The 27,691-nt window shown below is 48.8% G+C and overlaps 1 long non-coding RNA gene across 1 annotated transcript in view; it reads left to right on the top strand.

Annotated features, from left to right (window-relative positions):
• LOC142269289 (uncharacterized) overlaps window positions 1–27,691 on the top strand; it is a 67,176-nt gene that overhangs the window by 38,393 nt on the left and 1,092 nt on the right. The window contains exon 3 of the long non-coding RNA XR_012734804.1: window positions 27,574–27,658. This is a non-coding gene — a long non-coding RNA (uncharacterized LOC142269289). The remainder of the gene's footprint in view (window positions 1–27,573; window positions 27,659–27,691) is intronic.

Genomic DNA, 27,691 nt, shown 5'->3' with positions numbered 1-27,691 from the left:
ATAGTGAGACCCCAGTGTGATTGTGATAGTGAGACCCCAGTGTGATAGTGAGACCCCAGAGTGATTGTGATAGTGAGACCCCAGAGTGATTGTGATAGTGAGACCCCAGTGTGAATGTGATAGTGAGACCCCAGTGTGATTGTGATATTGAGACCCCAGTGTGAGTGTGATAGTGAGACCCCAGTGTGATAGTGAGACCCCACTGTGAGTGTGATAGTGAGAACCCAGTGTGATTGTGATAGTGAGACCCCACTGTGAGTGTGATAGTGAGAACCCAGTGTGAGTGTGATAGTGAGAATCCAGTGGGAATGTGATAGTGAGACCCCAGTGTGATTGTGATAGTGAGACCCCAGTGTGATTGTGATAGTGAGACCCCAGTGTGATTGTGATAGTGAGACCCCAGTGTGATAGTGAGACCCCAGTGTGATTGTGATAGTGAGACCCCAGTGTGATTGTGATAGTGAGACCCCAGTGTGATTGTGATAGTGAGACCCCAGTGTGATAGTGAGACCCCAGAGTGATTGTGATAGTGAGACCCCAGAGTGATTGTGATAGTGAGACCCCAGTGTGAATGTGATAGTGAGACCCCAGTGTGATTGTGATATTGAGACCCCAGTGTGAGTGTGATAGTGAGACCCCAGTGTGATTGTGATAGTGAGACCCCAGTGTGAGTGTGATAGTGAGACCCCAGTGGGATTGTGATAGTGAGACCCCAGTGTGATTATGATACTGAGACCCCAGTGTGAATGTGATACTGAGACCCCAGTGTGATTGTGATAGTGAGACCCCAGTGTGATTGTGATAGTGAGACCCCAGTGTGAGTGTGATAGTGAGACCCCAGTGTGATTGTGATAGTGAGACCCCAGTGTGATTGTGATAGTGAGATCCCAGTGTGATTGTGATAGTGAGACTCCAGTGTGAATGTGATAGTGAGACCCCAGTGTGATTGTGATAGTGAGACCCCAGTGTGATTGCGATAGTGAGACCCCAGTGTGATAGTGAGACCCCAGTGTGATTGTGATAGTGAGACCCCAGTGTGATTGTGATAGTGAGACCGCAGTGTGATTGTGATAGTGAGACCCCAGTATAAGTGTGATAGTGAGACCCCAGTGTGATTGTGATAGTGAGACCCCAGTGTGATTGTGATAGTGAGACCCCAGTGTGATTGTGATAGTGAGACCCCACTGTGAATGTGATAGTGAGACCCCAGTGTTAATGTGATAGTGAGACCCCAGTGTGATAGTGAGACCCCAGTGTAAATGTGATAGTGAGACCCCACTGTGAGTGTGATAGTGAGAACCCAGTGTGATTGTGATAGTGAGACCCCAGTGTGAATGTGATAGTGAGACCCCACTGTGAGTGTGATAGTGAGAACCCAGTGTGATTGTGATAGTGAGACCCCAGTGTGATTGTGATAGTGAGACCCCAGTGTGATTGTGATAGTGAGACCCCAGTGTGATTGTGATAGTGAGACCCCAGTGTGATAGTGATACCCCAGAGTGATTGTGATAGTGAGACCCCAGAGTGATTGTGATAGTGAGACCCCAGTGTGAATGTGATAGTGAGACCCCAGTGTGATTGTGATATTGAGACCCCAGTGTGAGTGTGATAGTGAGACCCCAGTGTGATTGTGATAGTGAGACCCCAGTGTGAGTGTGATAGTGAGACCCCAGTGTGATTGTGATAGTGAGACCCCAGTGTGATTGTGATAGTGAGACCCCAGTGTGATTGTGATACTGAGACCCCAGTGTGAATGTGATACTGAGACCCCAGTGTGATTGTGATAGTGAGACCCCAGTGTGAGTGTGATAGTGAGACCCCAATGTGAATGTGATACTGAGACCCCAGTGTGATTGTGATAGTGAGACCCCAGTGTGAGTGTGATAGTGAGACCCCAGTGTGATTGTGATAGTGAGATCCCAGTGTGATTGTGATAGTGAGACTCCAGTGTGAATGTGATAGTGAGACCCCAGTGTGATTGTGATAGTGAGACCCCAGTGTGAGTGTGATAGTGAGACCCCAGTGTGAATGTGATAGTGAGACCCCAGTGTGATAGTGATAGTCAGACCCCAGTGTGATTGTGATAGTCAGACCCCAGTGTGAATGTGATAGTGAGACCCCAGTGTGAGTGTGATAGTGAGACCCCAGTGTGATTGTGATACTGAGACCCCAGTGTGATTGTGATACTGAGACCCCAGTGTGATTGTGATAGTGAGACCCCAGTGTGATAGTGATAGTGAGACCCCAGTGTGATTGTGATAGTGAGACCCCAGTGTGATTGTGATAGTGAGACCCCAGTGTGATTGTGATAGTGAGACCCCAGTGTGATTGTGATAGTGAGACCCCAGTGTGATTGTGATAGTGAGACCCCAGTGTGATAGTGAGACCCCACTGTGATTGTGATACTGAGACCCCAGTGTGAGTGTGATAGTGAGACCCCAGTGTGAATGTGATAGTGAGAACCCAGTGTGATAGTGATAGTGAGACCCCAGTGTGATTGTGATAGTCAGACCCCAGTGTGAGTGTGATAGTGAGACCCCAGTGTGATTGTGATAGTGAGACCCCAGTGTGAGTGTGATAGTGAGACCCCAGTGGGATTGTGATAGTGAGACCCCAGTGTGATTATGATACTGAGACCCCAGTGTGAATGTGATACTGAGACCCCAGTGTGATTGTGATAGTGAGACCCCAGTGTGATTGTGATAGTGAGACCCCAGTGTGAGTGTGATAGTGAGACCCCAGTGTGATTGTGATAGTGAGACCCCAGTGTGATTGTGATAGTGAGATCCCAGTGTGATTGTGATAGTGAGACTCCAGTGTGAATGTGATAGTGAGACCCCAGTGTGATTGTGATAGTGAGACCCCAGTGTGATTGCGATAGTGAGACCCCAGTGTGATAGTGAGACCCCAGTGTGATTGTGATAGTGAGACCCCAGTGTGATTGTGATAGTGAGACCGCAGTGTGATTGTGATAGTGAGACCCCAGTATAAGTGTGATAGTGAGACCCCAGTGTGATTGTGATAGTGAGACCCCAGTGTGATTGTGATAGTGAGACCCCAGTGTGATTGTGATAGTGAGACCCCACTGTGAATGTGATAGTGAGACCCCAGTGTGAATGTGATAGTGAGACCCCAGTGTGATAGTGAGACCCCAGTGTAAATGTGATAGTGAGACCCCACTGTGAGTGTGATAGTGAGAACCCAGTGTGATTGTGATAGTGAGACCCCAGTGTGAATGTGATAGTGAGACCCCACTGTGAGTGTGATAGTGAGAACCCAGTGTGATTGTGATAGTGAGACCCCAGTGTGATTGTGATAGTGAGACCCCAGTGTGATTGTGATAGTGAGACCCCAGTGTGATTGTGATAGTGAGACCCCAGTGTGATAGTAATACCCCAGAGTGATTGTGATAGTGAGACCCCAGAGTGATTGTGATAGTGAGACCCCAGTGTGAATGTGATAGTGAGACCCCAGTGTGATTGTGATATTGAGACCCCAGTGTGAGTGTGATAGTGAGACCCCAGTGTGATTGTGATAGTGAGACCCCAGTGTGAGTGTGATAGTGAGACCCCAGTGTGATTGTGATAGTGAGACCCCAGTGTGATTGTGATAGTGAGACCCCAGTGTGATTGTGATACTGAGACCCCAGTGTGAATGTGATACTGAGACCCCAGTGTGATTGTGATAGTGAGACCCCAGTGTGAGTGTGATAGTGAGACCCCAATGTGAATGTGATACTGAGACCCCAGTGTGATTGTGATAGTGAGACCCCAGTGTGAGTGTGATAGTGAGACCCCAGTGTGATTGTGATAGTGAGATCCCAGTGTGATTGTGATAGTGAGACTCCAGTGTGAATGTGATAGTGAGACCCCAGTGTGATTGTGATAGTGAGACCCCAGTGTGAGTGTGATAGTGAGACCCCAGTGTGAATGTGATAGTGAGACCCCAGTGTGATAGTGATAGTCAGACCCCAGTGTGATTGTGATAGTCAGACCCCAGTGTGAATGTGATAGTGAGACCCCAGTGTGAGTGTGATAGTGAGACCCCAGTGTGATTGTGATACTGAGACCCCAGTGTGATTGTGATACTGAGACCCCAGTGTGATTGTGATAGTGAGACCCCAGTGTGATTGTGATAGTGAGACCCCAGGGTGATTGTGATAGTGAGACCCCAGTGTGATTGTGATAGTGAGACCCCAATGTAAGTGTGATAGTGAGACCCCAGTGTGAATGTGATAGTGAGACCCCAGTGTGATTGTGATAGTGAGACCCCAGTGTGAATGTGATAGTGAGACCCCAGTGTGATTGTGATAGTGAGACCCCGGTGTGATGGTGATAGTGAGACCCCAGTGTGATTGTGATAGTGAGACCCCGGTGTGATTGTGATAGTGAGACCCCACTGTTATTGTGATAGTGAGACCCCAGTGTAAATGTGATAGTGAGACCCCACTGTGAGTGTGATAGTGAGAACCCAGTGTGATTGTGATAGTGAGACCCCAGTGTGAATGTGATAGTGAGATCCCACTGTGAGTGTGATAGTGAGAACCCAATGTGAGTGTGATAGTGAGACCCAAGTGTGATTGTGATAGTGAGACCCCAGTGTGATTGTGATAGTGAGACCCCAGTGTGATTGTGATAGTGAGACCCCAGTGTGATTGTGATAGTGAGACCCCAGTGTGATAGTGAGACCCCAGTGTGAGTGTGATAGTGAGAACCCAGTGTGATTGTGATAGTGAGACCCCAGTGTGATTGTGATAGTGAGACCCCAGTGTGATAGTGAGACCCCAGAGTGATTGTGATAGTGAGACCCCAGAGTGATTGTGATAGTGAGACCCCAGTGTGAATGTGATAGTGAGACCCCAGTGTGATTGTGATATTGAGACCCCAGTGTGAGTGTGATAGTGAGACCCCAGTGTGATAGTGAGACCCCACTGTGAGTGTGATAGTGAGAACCCAGTGTGATTGTGATAGTGAGACCCCACTGTGAGTGTGATAGTGAGAACCCAGTGTGAGTGTGATAGTGAGAATCCAGTGGGAATGTGATAGTGAGACCCCAGTGTGATTGTGATAGTGAGACCCCAGTGTGATTGTGATAGTGAGACCCCAGTGTGATTGTGATAGTGAGACCCCAGTGTGATAGTGAGACCCCAGTGTGATTGTGATAGTGAGACCCCAGTGTGATTGTGATAGTGAGACCCCAGTGTGATTGTGATAGTGAGACCCCAGTGTGATAGTGAGACCCCAGAGTGATTGTGATAGTGAGACCCCAGAGTGATTGTGATAGTGAGACCCCAGTGTGAATGTGATAGTGAGACCCCAGTGTGATTGTGATATTGAGACCCCAGTGTGAGTGTGATAGTGAGACCCCAGTGTGATTGTGATAGTGAGACCCCAGTGTGAGTGTGATAGTGAGACCCCAGTGGGATTGTGATAGTGAGACCCCAGTGTGATTATGATACTGAGACCCCAGTGTGAATGTGATACTGAGACCCCAGTGTGATTGTGATAGTGAGACCCCAGTGTGATTGTGATAGTGAGACCCCAGTGTGAGTGTGATAGTGAGACCCCAGTGTGATTGTGATAGTGAGACCCCAGTGTGATTGTGATAGTGAGATCCCAGTGTGATTGTGATAGTGAGACTCCAGTGTGAATGTGATAGTGAGACCCCAGTGTGATTGTGATAGTGAGACCCCAGTGTGATTGCGATAGTGAGACCCCAGTGTGATAGTGAGACCCCAGTGTGATTGTGATAGTGAGACCCCAGTGTGATTGTGATAGTGAGACCGCAGTGTGATTGTGATAGTGAGACCCCAGTATAAGTGTGATAGTGAGACCCCAGTGTGATTGTGATAGTGAGACCCCAGTGTGATTGTGATAGTGAGACCCCAGTGTGATTGTGATAGTGAGACCCCACTGTGAATGTGATAGTGAGACCCCAGTGTGAATGTGATAGTGAGACCCCAGTGTGATAGTGAGACCCCAGTGTAAATGTGATAGTGAGACCCCACTGTGAGTGTGATAGTGAGAACCCAGTGTGATTGTGATAGTGAGACCCCAGTGTGAATGTGATAGTGAGACCCCACTGTGAGTGTGATAGTGAGAACCCAGTGTGATTGTGATAGTGAGACCCCAGTGTGATTGTGATAGTGAGACCCCAGTGTGATTGTGATAGTGAGACCCCAGTGTGATTGTGATAGTGAGACCCCAGTGTGATAGTGATACCCCAGAGTGATTGTGATAGTGAGACCCCAGAGTGATTGTGATAGTGAGACCCCAGTGTGAATGTGATAGTGAGACCCCAGTGTGATTGTGATATTGAGACCCCAGTGTGAGTGTGATAGTGAGACCCCAGTGTGATTGTGATAGTGAGACCCCAGTGTGAGTGTGATAGTGAGACCCCAGTGTGATTGTGATAGTGAGACCCCAGTGTGATTGTGATAGTGAGACCCCAGTGTGATTGTGATACTGAGACCCCAGTGTGAATGTGATACTGAGACCCCAGTGTGATTGTGATAGTGAGACCCCAGTGTGAGTGTGATAGTGAGACCCCAATGTGAATGTGATACTGAGACCCCAGTGTGATTGTGATAGTGAGACCCCAGTGTGAGTGTGATAGTGAGACCCCAGTGTGATTGTGATAGTGAGATCCCAGTGTGATTGTGATAGTGAGACTCCAGTGTGAATGTGATAGTGAGACCCCAGTGTGATTGTGATAGTGAGACCCCAGTGTGAGTGTGATAGTGAGACCCCAGTGTGAATGTGATAGTGAGACCCCAGTGTGATAGTGATAGTCAGACCCCAGTGTGATTGTGATAGTCAGACCCCAGTGTGAATGTGATAGTGAGACCCCAGTGTGAGTGTGATAGTGAGACCCCAGTGTGATTGTGATACTGAGACCCCAGTGTGATTGTGATACTGAGACCCCAGTGTGATTGTGATAGTGAGACCCCAGTGTGATAGTGATAGTGAGACCCCAGTGTGATTGTGATAGTGAGACCCCAGTGTGATTGTGATAGTGAGACCCCAGTGTGATTGTGATAGTGAGACCCCAGTGTGATTGTGATAGTGAGACCCCAGTGTGATTGTGATAGTGAGACCCCAGTGTGATAGTGAGACCCCACTGTGATTGTGATACTGAGACCCCAGTGTGAGTGTGATAGTGAGACCCCAGTGTGAATGTGATAGTGAGAACCCAGTGTGATAGTGATAGTGAGACCCCAGTGTGATTGTGATAGTCAGACCCCAGTGTGAGTGTGATAGTGAGACCCCAGTGTGATTGTGATAGTGAGACCCCAGTGTGAGTGTGATAGTGAGACCCCAGTGGGATTGTGATAGTGAGACCCCAGTGTGATTATGATACTGAGACCCCAGTGTGAATGTGATACTGAGACCCCAGTGTGATTGTGATAGTGAGACCCCAGTGTGATTGTGATAGTGAGACCCCAGTGTGAGTGTGATAGTGAGACCCCAGTGTGATTGTGATAGTGAGACCCCAGTGTGATTGTGATAGTGAGATCCCAGTGTGATTGTGATAGTGAGACTCCAGTGTGAATGTGATAGTGAGACCCCAGTGTGATTGTGATAGTGAGACCCCAGTGTGATTGCGATAGTGAGACCCCAGTGTGATAGTGAGACCCCAGTGTGATTGTGATAGTGAGACCCCAGTGTGATTGTGATAGTGAGACCGCAGTGTGATTGTGATAGTGAGACCCCAGTATAAGTGTGATAGTGAGACCCCAGTGTGATTGTGATAGTGAGACCCCAGTGTGATTGTGATAGTGAGACCCCAGTGTGATTGTGATAGTGAGACCCCACTGTGAATGTGATAGTGAGACCCCAGTGTGAATGTGATAGTGAGACCCCAGTGTGATAGTGAGACCCCAGTGTAAATGTGATAGTGAGACCCCACTGTGAGTGTGATAGTGAGAACCCAGTGTGATTGTGATAGTGAGACCCCAGTGTGAATGTGATAGTGAGACCCCACTGTGAGTGTGATAGTGAGAACCCAGTGTGATTGTGATAGTGAGACCCCAGTGTGATTGTGATAGTGAGACCCCAGTGTGATTGTGATAGTGAGACCCCAGTGTGATTGTGATAGTGAGACCCCAGTGTGATAGTAATACCCCAGAGTGATTGTGATAGTGAGACCCCAGAGTGATTGTGATACTGAGACCCCAGTGTGAGTGTGATAGTGAGACCCCAGTGTGAATGTGATAGTGAGAACCCAGTGTGATAGTGATAGTGAGACCCCAGTGTGATTGTGATAGTCAGACCCCAGTGTGAGTGTGATAGTGAGACCCCAGTGTGATTGTGATAGTGAGACCCCAGTGTGAGTGTGATAGTGAGACCCCAGTGGGATTGTGATAGTGAGACCCCAGTGTGATTATGATACTGAGACCCCAGTGTGAATGTGATACTGAGACCCCAGTGTGATTGTGATAGTGAGACCCCAGTGTGATTGTGATAGTGAGACCCCAGTGTGAGTGTGATAGTGAGACCCCAGTGTGATTGTGATAGTGAGACCCCAGTGTGATTGTGATAGTGAGATCCCAGTGTGATTGTGATAGTGAGACTCCAGTGTGAATGTGATAGTGAGACCCCAGTGTGATTGTGATAGTGAGACCCCAGTGTGATTGCGATAGTGAGACCCCAGTGTGATAGTGAGACCCCAGTGTGATTGTGATAGTGAGACCCCAGTGTGATTGTGATAGTGAGACCGCAGTGTGATTGTGATAGTGAGACCCCAGTATAAGTGTGATAGTGAGACCCCAGTGTGATTGTGATAGTGAGACCCCAGTGTGATTGTGATAGTGAGACCCCAGTGTGATTGTGATAGTGAGACCCCACTGTGAATGTGATAGTGAGACCCCAGTGTGAATGTGATAGTGAGACCCCAGTGTGATAGTGAGACCCCAGTGTAAATGTGATAGTGAGACCCCACTGTGAGTGTGATAGTGAGAACCCAGTGTGATTGTGATAGTGAGACCCCAGTGTGAATGTGATAGTGAGACCCCACTGTGAGTGTGATAGTGAGAACCCAGTGTGATTGTGATAGTGAGACCCCAGTGTGATTGTGATAGTGAGACCCCAGTGTGATTGTGATAGTGAGACCCCAGTGTGATTGTGATAGTGAGACCCCAGTGTGATAGTAATACCCCAGAGTGATTGTGATAGTGAGACCCCAGAGTGATTGTGATAGTGAGACCCCAGTGTGAATGTGATAGTGAGACCCCAGTGTGATTGTGATATTGAGACCCCAGTGTGAGTGTGATAGTGAGACCCCAGTGTGATTGTGATAGTGAGACCCCAGTGTGAGTGTGATAGTGAGACCCCAGTGTGATTGTGATAGTGAGACCCCAGTGTGATTGTGATAGTGAGACCCCAGTGTGATTGTGATACTGAGACCCCAGTGTGAATGTGATACTGAGACCCCAGTGTGATTGTGATAGTGAGACCCCAGTGTGAGTGTGATAGTGAGACCCCAATGTGAATGTGATACTGAGACCCCAGTGTGATTGTGATAGTGAGACCCCAGTGTGAGTGTGATAGTGAGACCCCAGTGTGATTGTGATAGTGAGATCCCAGTGTGATTGTGATAGTGAGACTCCAGTGTGAATGTGATAGTGAGACCCCAGTGTGATTGTGATAGTGAGACCCCAGTGTGAGTGTGATAGTGAGACCCCAGTGTGAATGTGATAGTGAGACCCCAGTGTGATAGTGATAGTCAGACCCCAGTGTGATTGTGATAGTCAGACCCCAGTGTGAATGTGATAGTGAGACCCCAGTGTGAGTGTGATAGTGAGACCCCAGTGTGATTGTGATACTGAGACCCCAGTGTGATTGTGATACTGAGACCCCAGTGTGATTGTGATAGTGAGACCCCAGTGTGATAGTGATAGTGAGACCCCAGTGTGATTGTGATAGTGAGACCCCAGTGTGATTGTGATAGTGAGACCCCAGTGTGATTGTGATAGTGAGACCCCAGTGTGATTGTGATAGTGAGACCCCAGTGTGATTGTGATAGTGAGACCCCAGTGTGATAGTGAGACCCCACTGTGATTGTGATACTGAGACCCCAGTGTGAGTGTGATAGTGAGACCCCAGTGTGAATGTGATAGTGAGAACCCAGTGTGATAGTGATAGTGAGACCCCAGTGTGATTGTGATAGTCAGACCCCAGTGTGATTGTGACAGTGAGACCCCAGTGTGATTGTGATAGTGAGACCCCAGTTTGATTGTGATACTGAGACCCCCGTGTGATTGTGATACTGAGACCCCAGTGTGATTGTGATAGTGAGACCCCAGTGTGATTGTGATAGTGAGATCCCAGTGTGATTGTGATAGTGAGACCCCAGTGTGATTGTGATAGTGAGACTCCAGTGTGAATGTGATAGTGACACCCCAGTGTGATTGTGATACTGAGAGCCCAATGTGATTGTGATAGTGAGACCCCAGTGTGATTGTGATATTGAGACCCCAGTGTGATTGTGATAGTGAGACCCCAGTGTGATTGTGATATTGAGACCCCAGTGTGATTGTGATACTGAGACCCCAGTGTGACTGTGATAGTGAGACCCCAGTGTGATTGTGATAGTGAGACCCCAGTGTGAGTGTGATAGTGAGACCCCAGTGTGATTGTGATAGTGAGACCCCAGTGTGAGTGTGATAGTGAGACCCCAGTGTGATAGTGATAGTGAGACCCCAGTGTGAGTGTGATAGTGAGACCCCAGTGTGAGTGTGATAGTGAGACCCCAGTGTGATTGTGATAGTGAGACCCCAGTGTGATTGTGATAGTGAGACCCCAGTGTGATTGTGATAGTGAGACCCCAGTGTGATAGTGAGACCCCACTGTGATTGTGATACTGAGACCCCAGTGTGAGTGTGATAGTGAGACCCCAGTGTGAATGTGATAGTGAGAACCCATTGTGATAGTGATAGTGAGACCCCAGTGTGATTGTGATAGTCAGACCCCAGTGTGATTGTGACAGTGAGACCCCAGTGTGATTGTGATAGTGAGACCCCAGTTTGATTGTGATACTGAGACCCCAGTGTGATTGTGATACTGAGACCCCAGTGTGATTGTGATAGTGAGACCCCAGTGTGATTGTGATAGTGAGACTCCAGTGTGAATGTGATAGTGACACCCCAGTGTGAATGTGATAGTGACACCCCAGTCTGATTGTGATACTGAGACCCCAGTGTGATTGTGATAGTGAGACCCCAGTGTGATTGTGATATTGAGACCCCAGTGTGATTGTGATAGTGAGACCCCAGTGTGATTGTGATATTGAGACCCCAGTGTGATTGTGATACTGAGACCCCAGTGTGAGTGTGATAGTGAGACCCCAGTGTGATTGTGATAGTGAGACCCCAGTGTGATTGTGATAGTGAGACCCCAGTGTGATTGTGATAGTGAGATCCCAGTGTGATTGTGATAGTGAGACTCCAGTGTGAATGTGATAGTGAGACCCCAGTGTGATTGTGATAGTGAGACCCCAGTGTGATTGCGATAGTGAGACCCCAGTGTGATAGTGAGACCCCAGTGTGATTGTGATAGTGAGACCCCAGTGTGATTGTGATAGTGAGACCGCAGTGTGATTGTGATAGTGAGACCCCAGTATAAGTGTGATAGTGAGACCCCAGTGTGATTGTGATAGTGAGACCCCAGTGTGATTGTGATAGTGAGACCCCAGTGTGATTGTGATAGTGAGACCCCACTGTGAATGTGATAGTGAGACCCCAGTGTGAATGTGATAGTGAGACCCCAGTGTGATAGTGAGACCCCAGTGTAAATGTGATAGTGAGACCCCACTGTGAGTGTGATAGTGACAACCCAGTGTGATTGTGATAGTGAGACCCCAGTGTGAATGTGATAGTGAGACCCCACTGTGAGTGTGATAGTGAGAACCCAGTGTGATTGTGATAGTGAGACCCCAGTGTGATTGTGATAGTGAGACCCCAGTGTGATTGTGATAGTGAGACCCCAGTGTGATTGTGATAGTGAGACCCCAGTGTGATAGTGATACCCCAGAGTGATTGTGATAGTGAGACCCCAGAGTGATTGTGATAGTGAGACCCCAGTGTGAATGTGATAGTGAGACCCCAGTGTGATTGTGATATTGAGACCCCAGTGTGAGTGTGATAGTGAGACCCCAGTGTGATTGTGATAGTGAGACCCCAGTGTGAGTGTGATAGTGAGACCCCAGTGTGATTGTGATAGTGAGACCCCAGTGTGATTGTGATAGTGAGACCCCAGTGTGATTGTGATATGAGACCCCAGTGTGAATGTGATACTGAGACCCCAGTGTGATTGTGATAGTGAGACCCCAGTGTGAGTGTGATAGTGAGACCCCAATGTGAATGTGATACTGAGACCCCAGTGTGATTGTGATAGTGAGACCCCAGTGTGAGTGTGATAGTGAGACCCCAGTGTGATTGTGATAGTGAGATCCCAGTGTGATTGTGATAGTGAGACTCCAGTGTGAATGTGATAGTGAGACCCCAGTGTGATTGTGATAGTGAGACCCCAGTGTGAGTGTGATAGTGAGACCCCAGTGTGAATGTGATAGTGAGACCCCAGTGTGATAGTGATAGTCAGACCCCAGTGTGATTGTGATAGTCAGACCCCAGTGTGAATGTGATAGTGAGACCCCAGTGTGAGTGTGATAGTGAGACCCCAGTGTGATTGTGATACTGAGACCCCAGTGTGATTGTGATACTGAGACCCCAGTGTGATTGTGATAGTGAGACCCCAGTGTGATAGTGATAGTGAGACCCCAGTGTGATTGTGATAGTGAGACCCCAGTGTGATTGTGATAGTGAGACCCCAGTGTGATTGTGATAGTGAGACCCCAGTGTGATTGTGATAGTGAGACCCCAGTGTGATTGTGATAGTGAGACCCCAGTGTGATATTGAGACCCCACTGTGATTGTGATACTGAGACCCCAGTGTGAGTGTGATAGTGAGACCCCAGTGTGAATGTGATAGTGAGAACCCAGTGTGATAGTGATAGTGAGACCCCAGTGTGATTGTGATAGTCAGACCCCAGTGTGATTGTGACAGTGAGACCCCAGTGTGATTGTGATAGTGAGACCCCAGTTTGATTGTGATACTGAGACCCCCGTGTGATTGTGATACTGAGACCCCAGTGTGATTGTGATAGTGAGACCCCAGTGTGATTGTGATAGTGAGATCCCAGTGTGATTGTGATAGTGAGACCCCAGTGTGATTGTGATAGTGAGACTCCAGTGTGAATGTGATAGTGACACCCCAGTGTGATTGTGATACTGAGAGCCCAGTGTGATTGTGATAGTGAGACCCCAGTGTGATTGTGATATTGAGACCCCAGTGTGATTGTGATAGAGAGACCCCAGTGTGATTGTGATATTGAGACCCCAGTGTGATTGTGATACTGAGACCCCAGTGTGACTGTGATAGTGAGACCCCAGTGTGATTGTGATAGTGAGACCCCAGTGTGAGTGTGATAGTGAGACCCCAGTGTGATTGTGATAGTGAGACCCCAGTGTGAGTGTGATAGTGAGACCCCAGTGTGATTGTGATAGTGAGACCCCAGTGTGATTGTGATAGTGAGACCCCAGTGTGATTGTGATAGTGAGACCCCAGTGTGATAGTGAGACCCCACTGTGATTGTGATACTGAGACCCCAGTGTGAGTGTGATAGTGAGACCCCAGTGTGAATGTGATAGTGAGAACCCAGTGTGATAGTGATAGTGAGACCCCAGTGTGATTGTGATAGTCAGACCCCAGTGTGATTGTGACAGTGAGACCCCAGTGTGATTGTGATAGTGAGACCCCAGTTTGATTGTGATACTGAGACCCCAGTGTGATTGTGATACTGAGACCCCAGTGTGATTGTGATAGTGAGACCCCAGTGTGATTGTGATAGTGAGACTCCAGTGTGAATGTGATAGTGACACCCCAGTGTGAATGTGATAGTGACACCCCAGTCTGATTGTGATACTGAGACCCCAGTGTGATTGTGATAGTGAGACCCCAGTGTGATTGTGATATTGAGACCCCAGTGTGATTGTGATAGTGAGACCCCAGTGTGATTGTGATATTGAGACCCCAGTGTGATTGTGATACTGAGACCCCAGTGTGAGTGTGATAGTGAGACCCCAGTGTGATTGTGATAGTGAGACCCCAGTGTGATTGTGATAGTGAGACCCCAGTGTGATTGTGATAGTGAGACTCCAGTGTGAGCGTGATAGTGAGACCCCAGTGTGATTGTGATAGTGAGACCGCAGTGTGAGTGTGATAGTGAGACCCCAGTGTGAGTGTGATAGTGAGACCCCAGTGTGATTGTGATAGTCAGACCCCAGTGTGATTGTGATAGTGAGACCCCAGTGTGAGTGTGATAGTGAGACCCCAGTGTGATAGTGATAGTGAGACCCCAGTGTGATTGTAATAGTGAGACCCCAGTGTGAGTGTGATAGTGAGACCCCAGTGTGAATGTGATAGTGAGACCCCAGTGTGATAGTGATAGTGAGACCCCAGTGTGAATGTGATAGTGACACCCCAGTGTGATTGTGATACTGAGACCCCAGTGTGATTGTGATAGTGAGACCCCAGTGTGATTGTGATAGTGAGACCCCAGTGTGAGTGTGATAGTGAGACCCCAGTGTGAGTGTGATAGTGAGACCCCAGTGTGAGTGTGATAGTGAGACCCCAGTGTGATTGTGATAGTGAGACCCCAGTGTGATTGTGATAGTGAGACCCCAGTGTGATTGTGATAGTGAGACTCCAGTGTGAGTGTGATAGTGAGACCCCAGTGTGATTGTGATAGTGAGACCGCAGTGTGAGTGTGATAGTGAGACCCCAGTGTGAGTGTGACAGTGAGACCCCAGTGTGATTGTGATAGTCAGACCCCAGTGTGATTGTGATAGTGAGACCCCAGTGTGAGTGTGATAGTGAGACCCCAGTGTGATAGTGATAGTGAGACCCCAGTGTGATTGTAATAGTGAGACCCCAGTGTGAGTGTGATAGTGAGACCCCAGTGTGAATGTGATAGTGAGACCCCAGTGTGATAGTGATAGTGAGACCCCAGTGTGATTGTGATACTGAGACCCCAGTATGATTGTGATACTGAGACCCCAGTGTGATTGTGATAGTGAGACCCCAGGGTGATTGTGATACTGAGACCCCAGTGTGATAGTGAGACCCCAGTATGATTGTGATAGTGAGACCCCAGTGTGAATGTGATGTGAGACCCCACTGTGATTTTGATACTGAGACCCCAGTGTGAGTGTGATAGTGAGACCCCAGTGTGAGTGTGATAGTGAGACCCCAGTGTGAATGTGATAGTGAGACCCCACTGTTATTGTGATACTGAGACCCCAGTGTGAGTGTGATAGTGAGACCCCAGTGTGATTGTGATAGTGAGACCCCAGTGTGAATGTGATAGTGAGACCTGTTACACCTCGTGGCTCTCCTGTTGCAAGGAATGAGGTGGTCCCCCATTCCTTGTCTGCCACGAGCCCTCCTGCTCAGCAGCACCAAAGGTCTGGGAGACAGCGCAGTCTGCAGGAGTTGCCTCCTCAGAGACGCAGCAGAAGGGTGACACCTAGTGGTTCTCCTCTGGCAAGGAATGGAGCTGTCTCCCATGCCTTGCCTGCCACGAGCCCTCCTGCTCAGCATCGCGGAGGGTCTGGGAGATTGCGCAGTGTGCAAAGGATTGATGGTCAGGGAAGCAGCAAGACTTCCCTTATCTCTGCACATTGTGAAACCGAAGATCCCGCCTTTATGACCCAGAGGCAGGAAGATGAGCATGTGCCCCATGTGACGTCTTCTGATTCGCTCACAGATATCACACGGCCCGATAACGAGGCTGGTGAAATGCTGAATCCTGACTGGCCGGGCCAAGACGTCACGAATCCTGATTGGGTCACGCCCATCTCGCGCCCGCCCTTGGGTGGAGCTACGCCTCCTTAAAAGCTCCCCTTGCCTTCATGGTGGTGTGCGACTGTCCTTCTATGTTTGGATGTCTGGCAGCGTGCTGCCATGCCACTGTACAGATGTCATTGACTTTTGTGGGCTTTGCCCTTGCTGCTCCGGCAGTATCTCCTTCTACAGGCCGTGTTCCTGTCCCAGGTGAGCTCCTCGAGTCTCCACCGGACTCACCTGGTTATTGAAAGCACATGTGCGTGGGCACCTCTGTGCTACCCTCGTGCCATATCCTGTGACTCCCGCTGGCACACGTGCGTAGGCACCTCTGTGCGTCCCCGTGCAACAGGTACACCGATCGAGAAGCCCCGAGCCATACAACCTTCAAGGGTTAGGGCGGACCGGTGTACATAGATCGTCTGTGACATTCCAGATGATCACTAGTAGCAACCCGCTCACTCTTTCCTGACCATAGCAGCGGTCCCTTACACCGCACAGTGGACCTTGACCAGCGGAAGCTGTCCATTTCCCATCTTGGCACGCTTCCCCGGGTCCCCCTCGTAACAGAGACCCCAGTGTGATTGTGATAGTGAGACCCCAGTGTGATTGTGATAGTGAGACCCCAGTGTGAATGTGATAGTGAGACCCCAGTGTGATTGTGATAGTGAGACCCCAGTGTGATTGTGATAGTGAGACCCCAGTGTGATTGTGATAGTGAGACCCCAGTGTGATTGTGATAGTGAGACCCCAGTGTGATTGTGATAGTGAGACCCCAGTGTGATTGTGATAGTGAGACCCCAGTGTGATTGTGATAGTGAGACCCCAGTGTGAATGTGATAGTGAGACCCCAGTGTGAATGTGATAGTGAGACCCCAGTGTGAGTGTGATAGTGAGACCCCAGTGTGAGTGTGATAGTGAGACCCCAGTGTGAGTGTGATAGTGAGACCCCAGTGTGAGTGTGATAGTGAGACCCCAGTGTGAGTGTGATAGTGAGACCCCAGTGTGAGTGTGATAGTGAGACCCCAGTGTGAGTGTGATAGTGAGACCCCAGTGTGAGTGTGATAGTGAGACCCCAGTGTGAGTGTGATAGTGAGACCCCAGTGTGAGTGTGATAGTGAGACCCCAGTGTGAGTGTGATAGTGAGACCCCAGTGTGATAGTGAGACCCCAGTGTGATTGTGATAGTGAGACCCCAGTGTGATTGTGATAGTGAGACCCCAGTGTGATAGCGAGACCCCAGTGTGATTGTGATAGCGAGACCCCAGTGTGATTGTGATAGTGAGACCCCAGTGTGAATGTGATACTGAGACTCCAGTGTGATTGTGATAGTGAGACCCCAGTGTGATTGTGATAGTGAGACCCCAGTGTGAATGTGATACTGAGACTCCAGTGTGATTGTGATAGTGAGACCCCAGTGTGAATGCGATAGTGAGACCTCAGTGTGAATGTGATAGTGAGACCCCAGTGTGATTGTGATAGTGAGACCCCAGTGAGATTGTGATAGTGAGACCCCAGTGAGATTGTGATAGTGAGACCCCAGTGTGATACTGAGACCCCAATGTGATTGTGATAGTGAGACCCCAGTGTGATTGTGATAGTATGACCCCAGTGTGATAGCGAGACCCCAGTGTGATTGTGATAGCGAGACTCCAGTGTGAATGTGATAGTGAGACTCCAGTGTGAGTGTGATAGTGAGACCCCAGTGAGATTGTGATAGTGAGACCCCAGTGTGATAGTGAGACTCCAGTGTGAATGTGATAGTGAGACTCCAGTGTGAATGTGATAGTGAGACCCCAGTGAGATTGTGATAGTGAGACCGCAGTGTGAGTGTGATAGTGAGACCCCAGTGTGAGTGTGATAGTGAGACCCCAGTGTGATTGTGATAGTCAGACCCCAGTGTGATTGTGATAGTGAGACCCCAGTGTGAGTGTGATAGTGAGACCCCAGTGTGATAGTGATAGTGAGACCCCAGTGTGATTGTAATAGTGAGACCCCAGTGTGAGTGTGATAGTGAGACCCCAGTGTGAATGTGATAGTGAGACCCCAGTGTGAAAGTGATAGTGAGACCCCAGTGTGATTGTGATAGTCAGACCCCAGTGTGATTGTGATAGTGAGACCCCAGTGTGATTGTGATACTGAGACCCCAGTGTGATTGTGATAGTGAGACCCCAGGGTGATTGTGATACTGAGACCCCAGGGTGATTGTGATACTGAGACCCCAGTGTGATAGTGAGACCCCAGTATGATTGTGATAGTGAGACCCCAGTGTGAATGTGATAGTGAGACCCCACTGTGATTGTGATACTGAGACCCCAGTGTGAGTGTGATACTGAGACCCCAGTGTGAGTGTGATAGTGAGACCCCAGTGTGAATGTGATAGTGAGACCCCACTGTTATTGTGATACTGAGACCCCAGTGTGAGTGTGATAGTGAGACCCCAGTGTGAGTGTGATAGTGAGACCCCAGTGTGATTGTGATAGTGAGACCCCAGTGTGAATGTGATAGTGAGACCTGTTACACCTCGTGGCTCTCCTGTTGCAAGGAATGAGGTGGTCCCCCATTCCTTGTCTGCCACGAGCCCTCCTGCTCAGCAGCACCAAAGGTCTGGGAGACAGCGCAGTCTGCAGGAGTTGCCTCCTCAGAGACGCAGCAGAAGGGTGACACCTAGTGGTTCTCCTCTGGCAAGGAATGGAGCTGTCTCCCATGCCTTGCCTGCCACGAGCCCTCCTGCTCAGCATCGCGGAGGGTCTGGGAGATTGCGCAGTGTGCAAAGGATTGATGGTCAGGGAAGCAGCAAGACTTCCCTTATCTCTGCACATTGTGAAACCGAAGATCCCGCCTTTATGACCCAGAGGCAGGAAGATGAGCATGTGCCCCATGTGACGTCTTCTGATTCGCTCACAGATATCACACGGCCCGATAACGAGGCTGGTGAAATGCTGAATCCTGACTGGCCGGGCCAAGACGTCACGAATCCTGATTGGGTCACGCCCATCTCGCGCCCGCCCTTGGGTGGAGCTACGCCTCCTTAAAAGCTCCCCTTGCCTTCATGGCGGTGTGCGACTGTCCTTCTATGTTTGGATGTCTGGCAGCGTGCTGCCATGCCACTGTACAGATGTCATTGACTTTTGTGGGCTTTGCCCTTGCTGCTCCGGCAGTATCTCCTTCAACAGGCCGTGTTCCTGTCCCAGGTGAGCTCCTCGAGTCTCCACCGGACTCACCTGGTTATTGAAAGCACATGTGCGTGGGCACCTCTGTGCTACCCTCGTGCCATATCCTGTGACTCCCGCTGGCACACGTGCGTAGGCACCTCTGTGCGTCCCCGTGCAACAGGTACACCGATCGAGAAGCCCCGAGCCATACAACCTTCAAGGGTTAGGGCGGACCGGTGTACATAGATCGTCTGTGACATTCCAGATGATCACTAGTAGCAACCCGCTCACTCTTTCCTGACCATAGCAGCGGTCCCTTACATCGCAAAGTGGACCTTGACCAGCGGAAGCTGTCCATTTCCCATCTTGGCACGCTTCCCCGGGTCCCCCTCGTAACAGAGACCCCAGTGTGATTGTGATAGTGAGACCCCAGTGTGATTGTGATAGTGAGACCCCAGTGTGAATGTGATAGTGAGACCCCAGTGTGAATGTGATAGTGAGACCCCAGTGTGATTGTGATAGTGAGACCCCAGTGTGATTGTGATAGTGAGACCCCAGTGTGATTGTGATAGTGAGACCCCAGTGTGATTGTGATAGTGAGACCCCAGTGTGATTGTGATAGTGAGACCCCAGTGTGATTGTGATAGTGAGACCCCAGTGTGAATGTGATAGTGAGACCCCAGTGTGAATGTGATAGTGAGACCCCAGTGTGAATGTGATAGTGAGACCCCAGTGTGAGTGTGATAGTGAGACCCCAGTGTGAGTGTGATAGTGAGACCCCAGTGTGAGTGTGATAGTGAGACCCCAGTGTGAGTGTGATAGTGAGACCCCAGTGTGAGTGTGATAGTGAGACCCCTGTGTGAGTGTGATAGTGAGACCCCAGTGTGAGTGTGATAGTGAGACCCCAGTGTGAGTGTGATAGTGAGACCCCAGTGTGAGTGTGATAGTGAGACCCCAGTGTGATAGTGAGACCCCAGTGTGATTGTGATAGTGAGACCCCAGTGTGATTGTGATAGTGAGACCCCAGTGTGATAGCGAGACCCCAGTGTGATTGTGATAGTGAGACCCCAGTGTGAATGTGATACTGAGACTCCAGTGTGATTGTGATAGTGAGACCCCAGTGTGATTGTGATAGTGAGACCCCAGTGTGAATGTGATACTGAGACTCCAGTGTGATTGTGATAGTGAGACCCCAGTGTGAATGTGATAGTGAGACCCCAGTGTGATTGTGATAGTGAGACCCCAGTGTGATTGTGATAGTGAGACCCCAGTGTGAATGCGATAGTGACACCTCAGTGTGAATGTGATAGTGAGACCCCAGTGTGATTGTGATAGTGAGACCCCAGTGTGATTGTGATAGTGAGACCCCAGTGAGATTGTGATAGTGAGACCCCAGTGAGATTGTGATAGTGAGACCCCAGTGTGATAGTGAGACCCCAGTGTGATTGTGATAGTGAGACCCCAGTGTGATTGTGATAGTGAGACCCCAGTGTGATAGCGAGACCCCAGTGTGATTGTGATAGCGAGACTCCAGTGTGAATGTGATAGTGAGACTCCAGTGTGAGTGTGATAGTGAGACCCCAGTGAGATTGTGATAGTGAGACCCCAGTGTGATAGTGAGACTCCAGTGTGAATGTGATAGTGAGACTCCAGTGTGAATGTGATAGTGAGACCCCAGTGAGATTGTGATAGTGAGACCCCAGTGTGATAGTGAGACCCCAGTGTGATTGTGATAGTGAGACCCCAGTGTGATTGTGATAGTGAGACCCCAGTGTGATAGTGAGACCCCAGTGTGATTGTGATAGCGAGACTCCAGTGTGAATGTGATAGTGAGACTCCAGTGTGAATGTGATAGCGAGACTCCAGTGTGATTGTGATAGCGTGACCCCAGTGTGAATGTGATAGCGAGACCCCAGTGTGATAGTGAGACCCCAGTGTGATTGTGATAGCGAGACCCCAGTGTGATTGTGATAGCGAGACCCCAGTGTGAGTGTGATAGTGAGACCCCAGTGTGATTGTGATAGTGAGACCCCAGTGTGATTGCAATAGTGAGACCCCAGTGTGAATGTGATAGTGAGACCCCAGTTTGAGTGTGATAGTGAGACCCCAGTGTGAGTGTGATAGTGAGACCCCAGTGTGAGTGTGATAGTGAGACCCCAGTGTGATAGTGATACCCCAGTGTGATAGTGAGACCCCAGTGTGATTGTGATAGTGAGACCCCAGTGTGATTGTGATAGTGAGACCCCAGTGTGATTGTGATAGTGAGACCCCAGTGTGATTGTGATAGTGAGACCCCAGTGTGATTGTGATACTGAGAATCTAGTGTGATTGTTATAGTGAGACCCCAGTGTGATTGTGATATTGAGACCCCAGTGTGATTGTGATAGTGAGACCCCAGTGTGATTGCAATAGTGAGACCCCAGTGTGATTGCGATAGTGAGACCCCAGTGTGATTGTGATAGTGAGACCCCAGTGTGATTGCAATAGTGAGACCCCAGTGTGAATGTGATAGTGAGACCCCAGTGTGAATGTGATAGTGAGACCCCAGTTTGATTGTGATAGTGAGACCCCAGTGTGATTGTGATAGTGAGACCCCAGTGTGATTGTGATAGTGAGACCCCAGTGTGATTGTGATAGTGAGACCCCAGTGTGATTGTGATACTGAGACCCCAGTGTGATTGTGATACTGAGACCCCAGTGTGATTGTGATAGTGAGACCCCAGTGTGATTGTGATAGTGAGACCCCAGTGTGATTGTGATAGTGAGACCCCAGTGTGATTGTGATAGTGAGACCCCAGTTTGAGTGTGATAGTGAGACCCCAGTGTGATTGTGATAGTGAGACCCCAGTGTGAGTGTGATACTGAGATCCCAGTGTGATTGTGATAGTGAGACCCCAGTTTGAGTGTGATAGTGAGACTCCAGTGTGAGTGTGATAGTGAGACCCCAGTGTGAGTGTGATAGTGAGACCCCAGTGTGAGTGTGATAGTGAGACCCCAGTGTGAGTGTGATAGTGAGACCCCAGTGTGAGTGTGATAGTGAGACCCCATTGTGAGTGTGATAGTGAGACCCCATTGTGAGTGTGATAGTGAGACCCCAGTGTGAGTGTGATAGTGAGACTCCAGTGTGAGTGTGATAGTGAGACCCCAGTGTGATTGTGATAGTGAGACCCCAGTGTGAGTGTGATACTGAGATCCCAGTGTGATTGTGATAGTGAGACCCCAGTTTGAGTGTGATAGTGAGACTCCAGTGTGATTGTGATAGTGAGACCCCAGTGTGATTGTGATAGTGAGACCCCAGTGTGATTGTGATAGTGAGACCCCAGTGTGAATGCGATAGTGACACCTCAGTGTGAATGTGATAGTGAGACCCCAGTGTGATTGTGATAGTGAGACCCCAGTGTGATTGTGATAGTGAGACCCCAGTGAGATTGTGATAGTGAGACCCCAGTGAGATTGTGATAGTGAGACCCCAGTGTGATAGTGAGACCCCAGTGTGATTGTGATAGTGAGACCCCAGTGTGATTGTGATAGTGAGACCCCAGTGTGATAGCGAGACCCCAGTGTGATTGTGATAGCGAGACTCCAGTGTGAATGTGATAGTGAGACTCCAGTGTGAGTGTGATAGTGAGACCCCAGTGAGATTGTGATAGTGAGACCCCAGTGTGATAGTGAGACTCCAGTGTGAATGTGATAGTGAGACTCCAGTGTGAATGTGATAGTGAGACCCCAGTGAGATTGTGATAGTGAGACCCCAGTGTGATAGTGAGACCCCAGTGTGATTGTGATAGTGAGACCCCAGTGTGATTGTGATAGTGAGACCCCAGTGTGATAGTGAGACCCCAGTGTGATTGTGATAGCGAGACTCCAGTGTGAATGTGATAGTGAGACTCCAGTGTGAATGTGATAGCGAGACTCCAGTGTGATTGTGATAGCGTGACCCCAGTGTGAATGTGATAGCGAGACCCCAGTGTGATAGTGAGACCCCAGTGTGATTGTGATAGCGAGACCCCAGTGTGATTGTGATAGCGAGACCCCAGTGTGAGTGTGATAGTGAGACCCCAGTGTGATTGTGATAGTGAGACCCCAGTGTGATTGCAATAGTGAGACCCCAGTGTGAATGTGATAGTGAGACCCCAGTTTGAGTGTGATAGTGAGACCCCAGTGTGAGTGTGATAGTGAGACCCCAGTGTGAGTGTGATAGTGAGACCCCAGTGTGATAGTGATACCCCAGTGTGATAGTGAGACCCCAGTGTGATTGTGATAGTGAGACCCCAGTGTGATTGTGATAGTGAGACCCCAGTGTGATTGTGATAGTGAGACCCCAGTGTGATTGTGATAGTGAGACCCCAGTGTGATTGTGATACTGAGAATCTAGTGTGATTGTTATAGTGAGACCCCAGTGTGATTGTGATATTGAGACCCCAGTGTGATTGTGATAGTGAGACCCCAGTGTGATTGCAATAGTGAGACCCCAGTGTGATTGCGATAGTGAGACCCCAGTGTGATTGTGATAGTGAGACCCCAGTGTGATTGCAATAGTGAGACCCCAGTGTGAATGTGATAGTGAGACCCCAGTGTGAATGTGATAGTGAGACCCCAGTTTGATTGTGATAGTGAGACCCCAGTGTGATTGTGATAGTGAGACCCCAGTGTGATTGTGATAGTGAGACCCCAGTGTGATTGTGATAGTGAGACCCCAGTGTGATTGTGATACTGAGACCCCAGTGTGATTGTGATACTGAGACCCCAGTGTGATTGTGATAGTGAGACCCCAGTGTGATTGTGATAGTGAGACCCCAGTGTGATTGTGATAGTGAGACCCCAGTGTGATTGTGATAGTGAGACCCCAGTTTGAGTGTGATAGTGAGACCCCAGTGTGATTGTGATAGTGAGACCCCAGTGTGAGTGTGATACTGAGATCCCAGTGTGATTGTGATAGTGAGACCCCAGTTTGAGTGTGATAGTGAGACTCCAGTGTGATTGTGATAGTGAGACCCCAGTGTGAGTGTGATAGTGAGACCCCAGTGTGAGTGTGATAGTGAGACCCCAGTGTGAGTGTGATAGTGAGACCCCAGTGTGAGTGTGATAGTGAGACCCCATTGTGAGTGTGATAGTGAGACCCCATTGTGAGTGTGATAGTGAGACCCCAGTGTGAGTGTGATAGTGAGACTCCAGTGTGAGTGTGATAGTGAGACCCCAGTGTGATTGTGATAGTGAGACCCCAGTGTGAGTGTGATACTGAGATCCCAGTGTGATTGTGATAGTGAGACCCCAGTTTGAGTGTGATAGTGAGACTCCAGTGTGATTGTGATAGTGAGACCCCAGTGTGATTGTGATAGTGAGACCCCAGTGTGAGTGTGATAGTGAGACCCCAGTGTGAGTGTGATAGTGAGACCCCAGTGTGAGTGTGATAGTGAGACCCCAGTGTGAGTGTGATAGTGAGACCCCATTGTGAGTGTGATAGTGAGACCCCAGTGTGATTGTGATACTGAGACCCCAGTGTGATTGTGATACTGAGACCCCAGTGTGATTGTGATACTGAGACCCCAGTGTGATTGTGATACTGAGACCCCAGTGTGAGTGTGATAGTGAGACCCCAGTGTGAGTGTGATAGTGAGACCCCAGTGTGAGTGTGATAGTGAGACCCCAGTGTGAGTGTGATAGTGAGACCCCAGTGTGATAGTGAGACCCCAGTGTGATAGTGATAGTGAGACCCCAGTGTGATAGTGATACTGAGACCCCAGTGTGATTGTGATACTGAGACCCCAGTGTGAGTGTGATAGTGAGACCCCAGTGTGAGTGTGATAGTGAGACCCCAGTGTGAGTGTGATAGTGAGACCCCAGTGTGATAGTGAGACCCCAGTGTGATAGTGAGACCCCAGTGTGATAGTGAGACCCCAGTGTGATAGTGAGACCCCAGTGTGATTGTGATAGTGAGACCCCAGTGTGATTGTGATAGTGAGACCCCAGTGTGATTGTGATAGTGAGACCCCAGTGTGATTGTGATAGTGAGACCCCAGTGTGATTGTGATAGTGAGACCCCAGTGTGATTGTGATAGTGAGACCCCAGTGTGATTGTGATACTGAGAATCTAGTGTGATTGTTATAGTGAGACCCCAGTGTGATTGTGATAGTGAGACCCCAGTGTGATTGTGATAGTGAGACCCCAGTGTGATTGCGATAGTGAGACCCCAGTGTGATTGTGATAGTGAGACCCCAGTGTGATTGTGATAGTGAGACCCCAGTGTGATTGCAATAGTGAGACCCCAGTGTGAATGTGATAGTGAGACCCCAGTTTGAGTGTGATAGTGAGACCCCAGTGTGATTGTGATAGTGAGACCCCAGTGTGAGTGTGATACTGAGATCCCAGTGTGATTGTGATAGTGAGACCCCAGTTTGAGTGTGATAGTGAGACTCCAGTGTGATTGTGATAGTGAGACCCCAGTGTGATTGTGATAGTGAGACCCCAGTGTGATTGTGATAGTGAGACCCCAGTGTGATTGTGATAGTGAGACCCCAGTGTGATTGTGATACTGAGACCCCAGTGTGATTGTGATAGTGAGACCCCAGTTTGAGTGTGATAGTGAGACCCCAGTGTGATTGTGATAGTGAGACCCCAGTGTGAGTGTGATACTGAGATCCCAGTGTGATTGTGATAGTGAGACCCCAGTTTGAGTGTGATAGTGAGACTCCAGTGTGATTGTGATAGTGAGACCCCAGTGTTAGTGTGATAGTGAGACCCCAGTGTGAGTGTGATAGTGAGACCCCAGTGTGAGTGTGATAGTGAGACCCCATTGTGAGTGTGATAGTGAGACCCCAGTGTGAGTGTGATAGTGAGACTCCAGTGTGAGTGTGATAGTGAGACCCCAGTGTGACTGTGATAGTGAGACCCCAGTGTGAGTGTGATACTGAGATCCCAGTGTGATTGTGATAGTGAGACCCCAGTTTGAGTGTGATAGTGAGACTCCAGTGTGATTGTGATAGTGAGACCCCAGTGTGAGTGTGATAGTGAGACCCCAGTGTGAGTGTGATAGTGAGACCCCAGTGTGAGTGTGATAGTGAGACCCCAGTGTGAGTGTGATAGTGAGACCCCATTGTGAGTGTGATAGTGAGACCCCAGTGTGAGTGTGATAGTGAGACTCCAGTGTGAGTGTGATAGTGAGACCCCAGTGTGTGATAGTGAGACCCCAGTGTGATTGTGATAGTGAGACCCCAGTGTGATTGTGATAGTGAGACCCCAGTGTGATTGTGATAGTGAGACTCCAGTGTGAGTGTGATAGTGAGACTCCAGTGTGAGTGTGATAGTGAGACCCCAGTGTGTGATAGTGAGACCCCAGTGTGAGTGTGATAGTGAGACCCCAGTGTGAATGGAGCAAATACCTATCAATACTGATCACAGATCACAAGACGTGGCATTCAGTGATCAATTATTAGTCATAGAGTTAACCCTGAAATAACATATAAAATGACAAAAGCGCAGTAACGCTACAATCAGGATAATCAGCAGCCAAGTAGTAGAATATTGCCGCTTTGTAGCAGGAGCAAGTAGCATTGGACCCAAAAATAATGCTTAAAGGTATTTTTTGCCATGTAATCTACTGACAGAAGAAAACCCCGAAATAAGTGGGAATACACAAGGAGAAAAAATATTTTTCGGAGTCTCAATAAGTGAGAAAAATGTCTCTTTAGATTGGTCTGGGCCAGAATTCATTATGAAAACAGTGCATATTTTAATATTACCCAGCTATTATCACAAACATAAGGTGCAGAAAACACCTTTAAGGGGTTGAAAGGCTTCCAAAACAATACATTTTATAGTGCAGCTCCACTGTTTTGGCCTCGCCATTAGCTTCTAATCCTAAGCTATAGACAGAAGAAATATAGAGGTGGATGAGTGACAGGCGTAGGGCTGCTGCTCCCATACCCCAGCCAGAACAGACAAGACACAACCCAGAGACCTATGTAGTAGTCTGGACATTCATAATCCTGCCACAGACATAGCGGTATAGTAACATCAGTTGTCCCCAGAGGGTTTTAAAACAGCAGGGAGTTATGGTCCATGCAAGGGCTGGGGGCCGGCATTTTAATTTTAAAAACCGATCCCATACCCCCCATGCCTTCTGCAGTAGCGCATCTAGCACATAATCCTGCTCTAGAAATTGCTGGACAGCCAGGTGGATCCATGCAGTGCATCTGTCATGTTGCACAGACATGTTGCCCAGCCGTGGTGCCACCACTAGGTTTCCACCCTCGGTCATGGCCTTCTCCAGCTCCTTGTTGAGTGGAGCCGGCCATTTATCAGAGAGGCATACCACAATGTAGGAGAGGAATCTTTGGTTTGGTTTGAAAAAAATGTTGATTTATTGTGTATATACAGACAAGTCCGTCCAACGTTTCGATCCAGAAGGATGTTTTACAGGGACAATTGGACTAGTGAAAAACAAAAAAAGAAAAGACATACATAAAGTTAAAAACAGTATCAGTGATACTAACTTGATCTCCTTGTTTACCTTTTCATAGACTGCTGACGCATTCTTCTGATATACTTTTGATGAACATCATTACCCGTACCGATACGATTTGACAATCCTTTTTATGCTTCTAGGTACGTGTCTTATTATCATGTATGGTCACTCCT

This window comes from Anomaloglossus baeobatrachus, unplaced genomic scaffold, assembly GCF_048569485.1.
Source record: "Anomaloglossus baeobatrachus isolate aAnoBae1 unplaced genomic scaffold, aAnoBae1.hap1 Scaffold_317, whole genome shotgun sequence".
Classification (NCBI taxonomy): domain Eukaryota; kingdom Metazoa; phylum Chordata; class Amphibia; order Anura; family Aromobatidae; genus Anomaloglossus; species Anomaloglossus baeobatrachus.
Note: the sequence above shows the minus strand (reverse complement) of the source record. Positions and strands in the feature narration are given on the sequence as shown.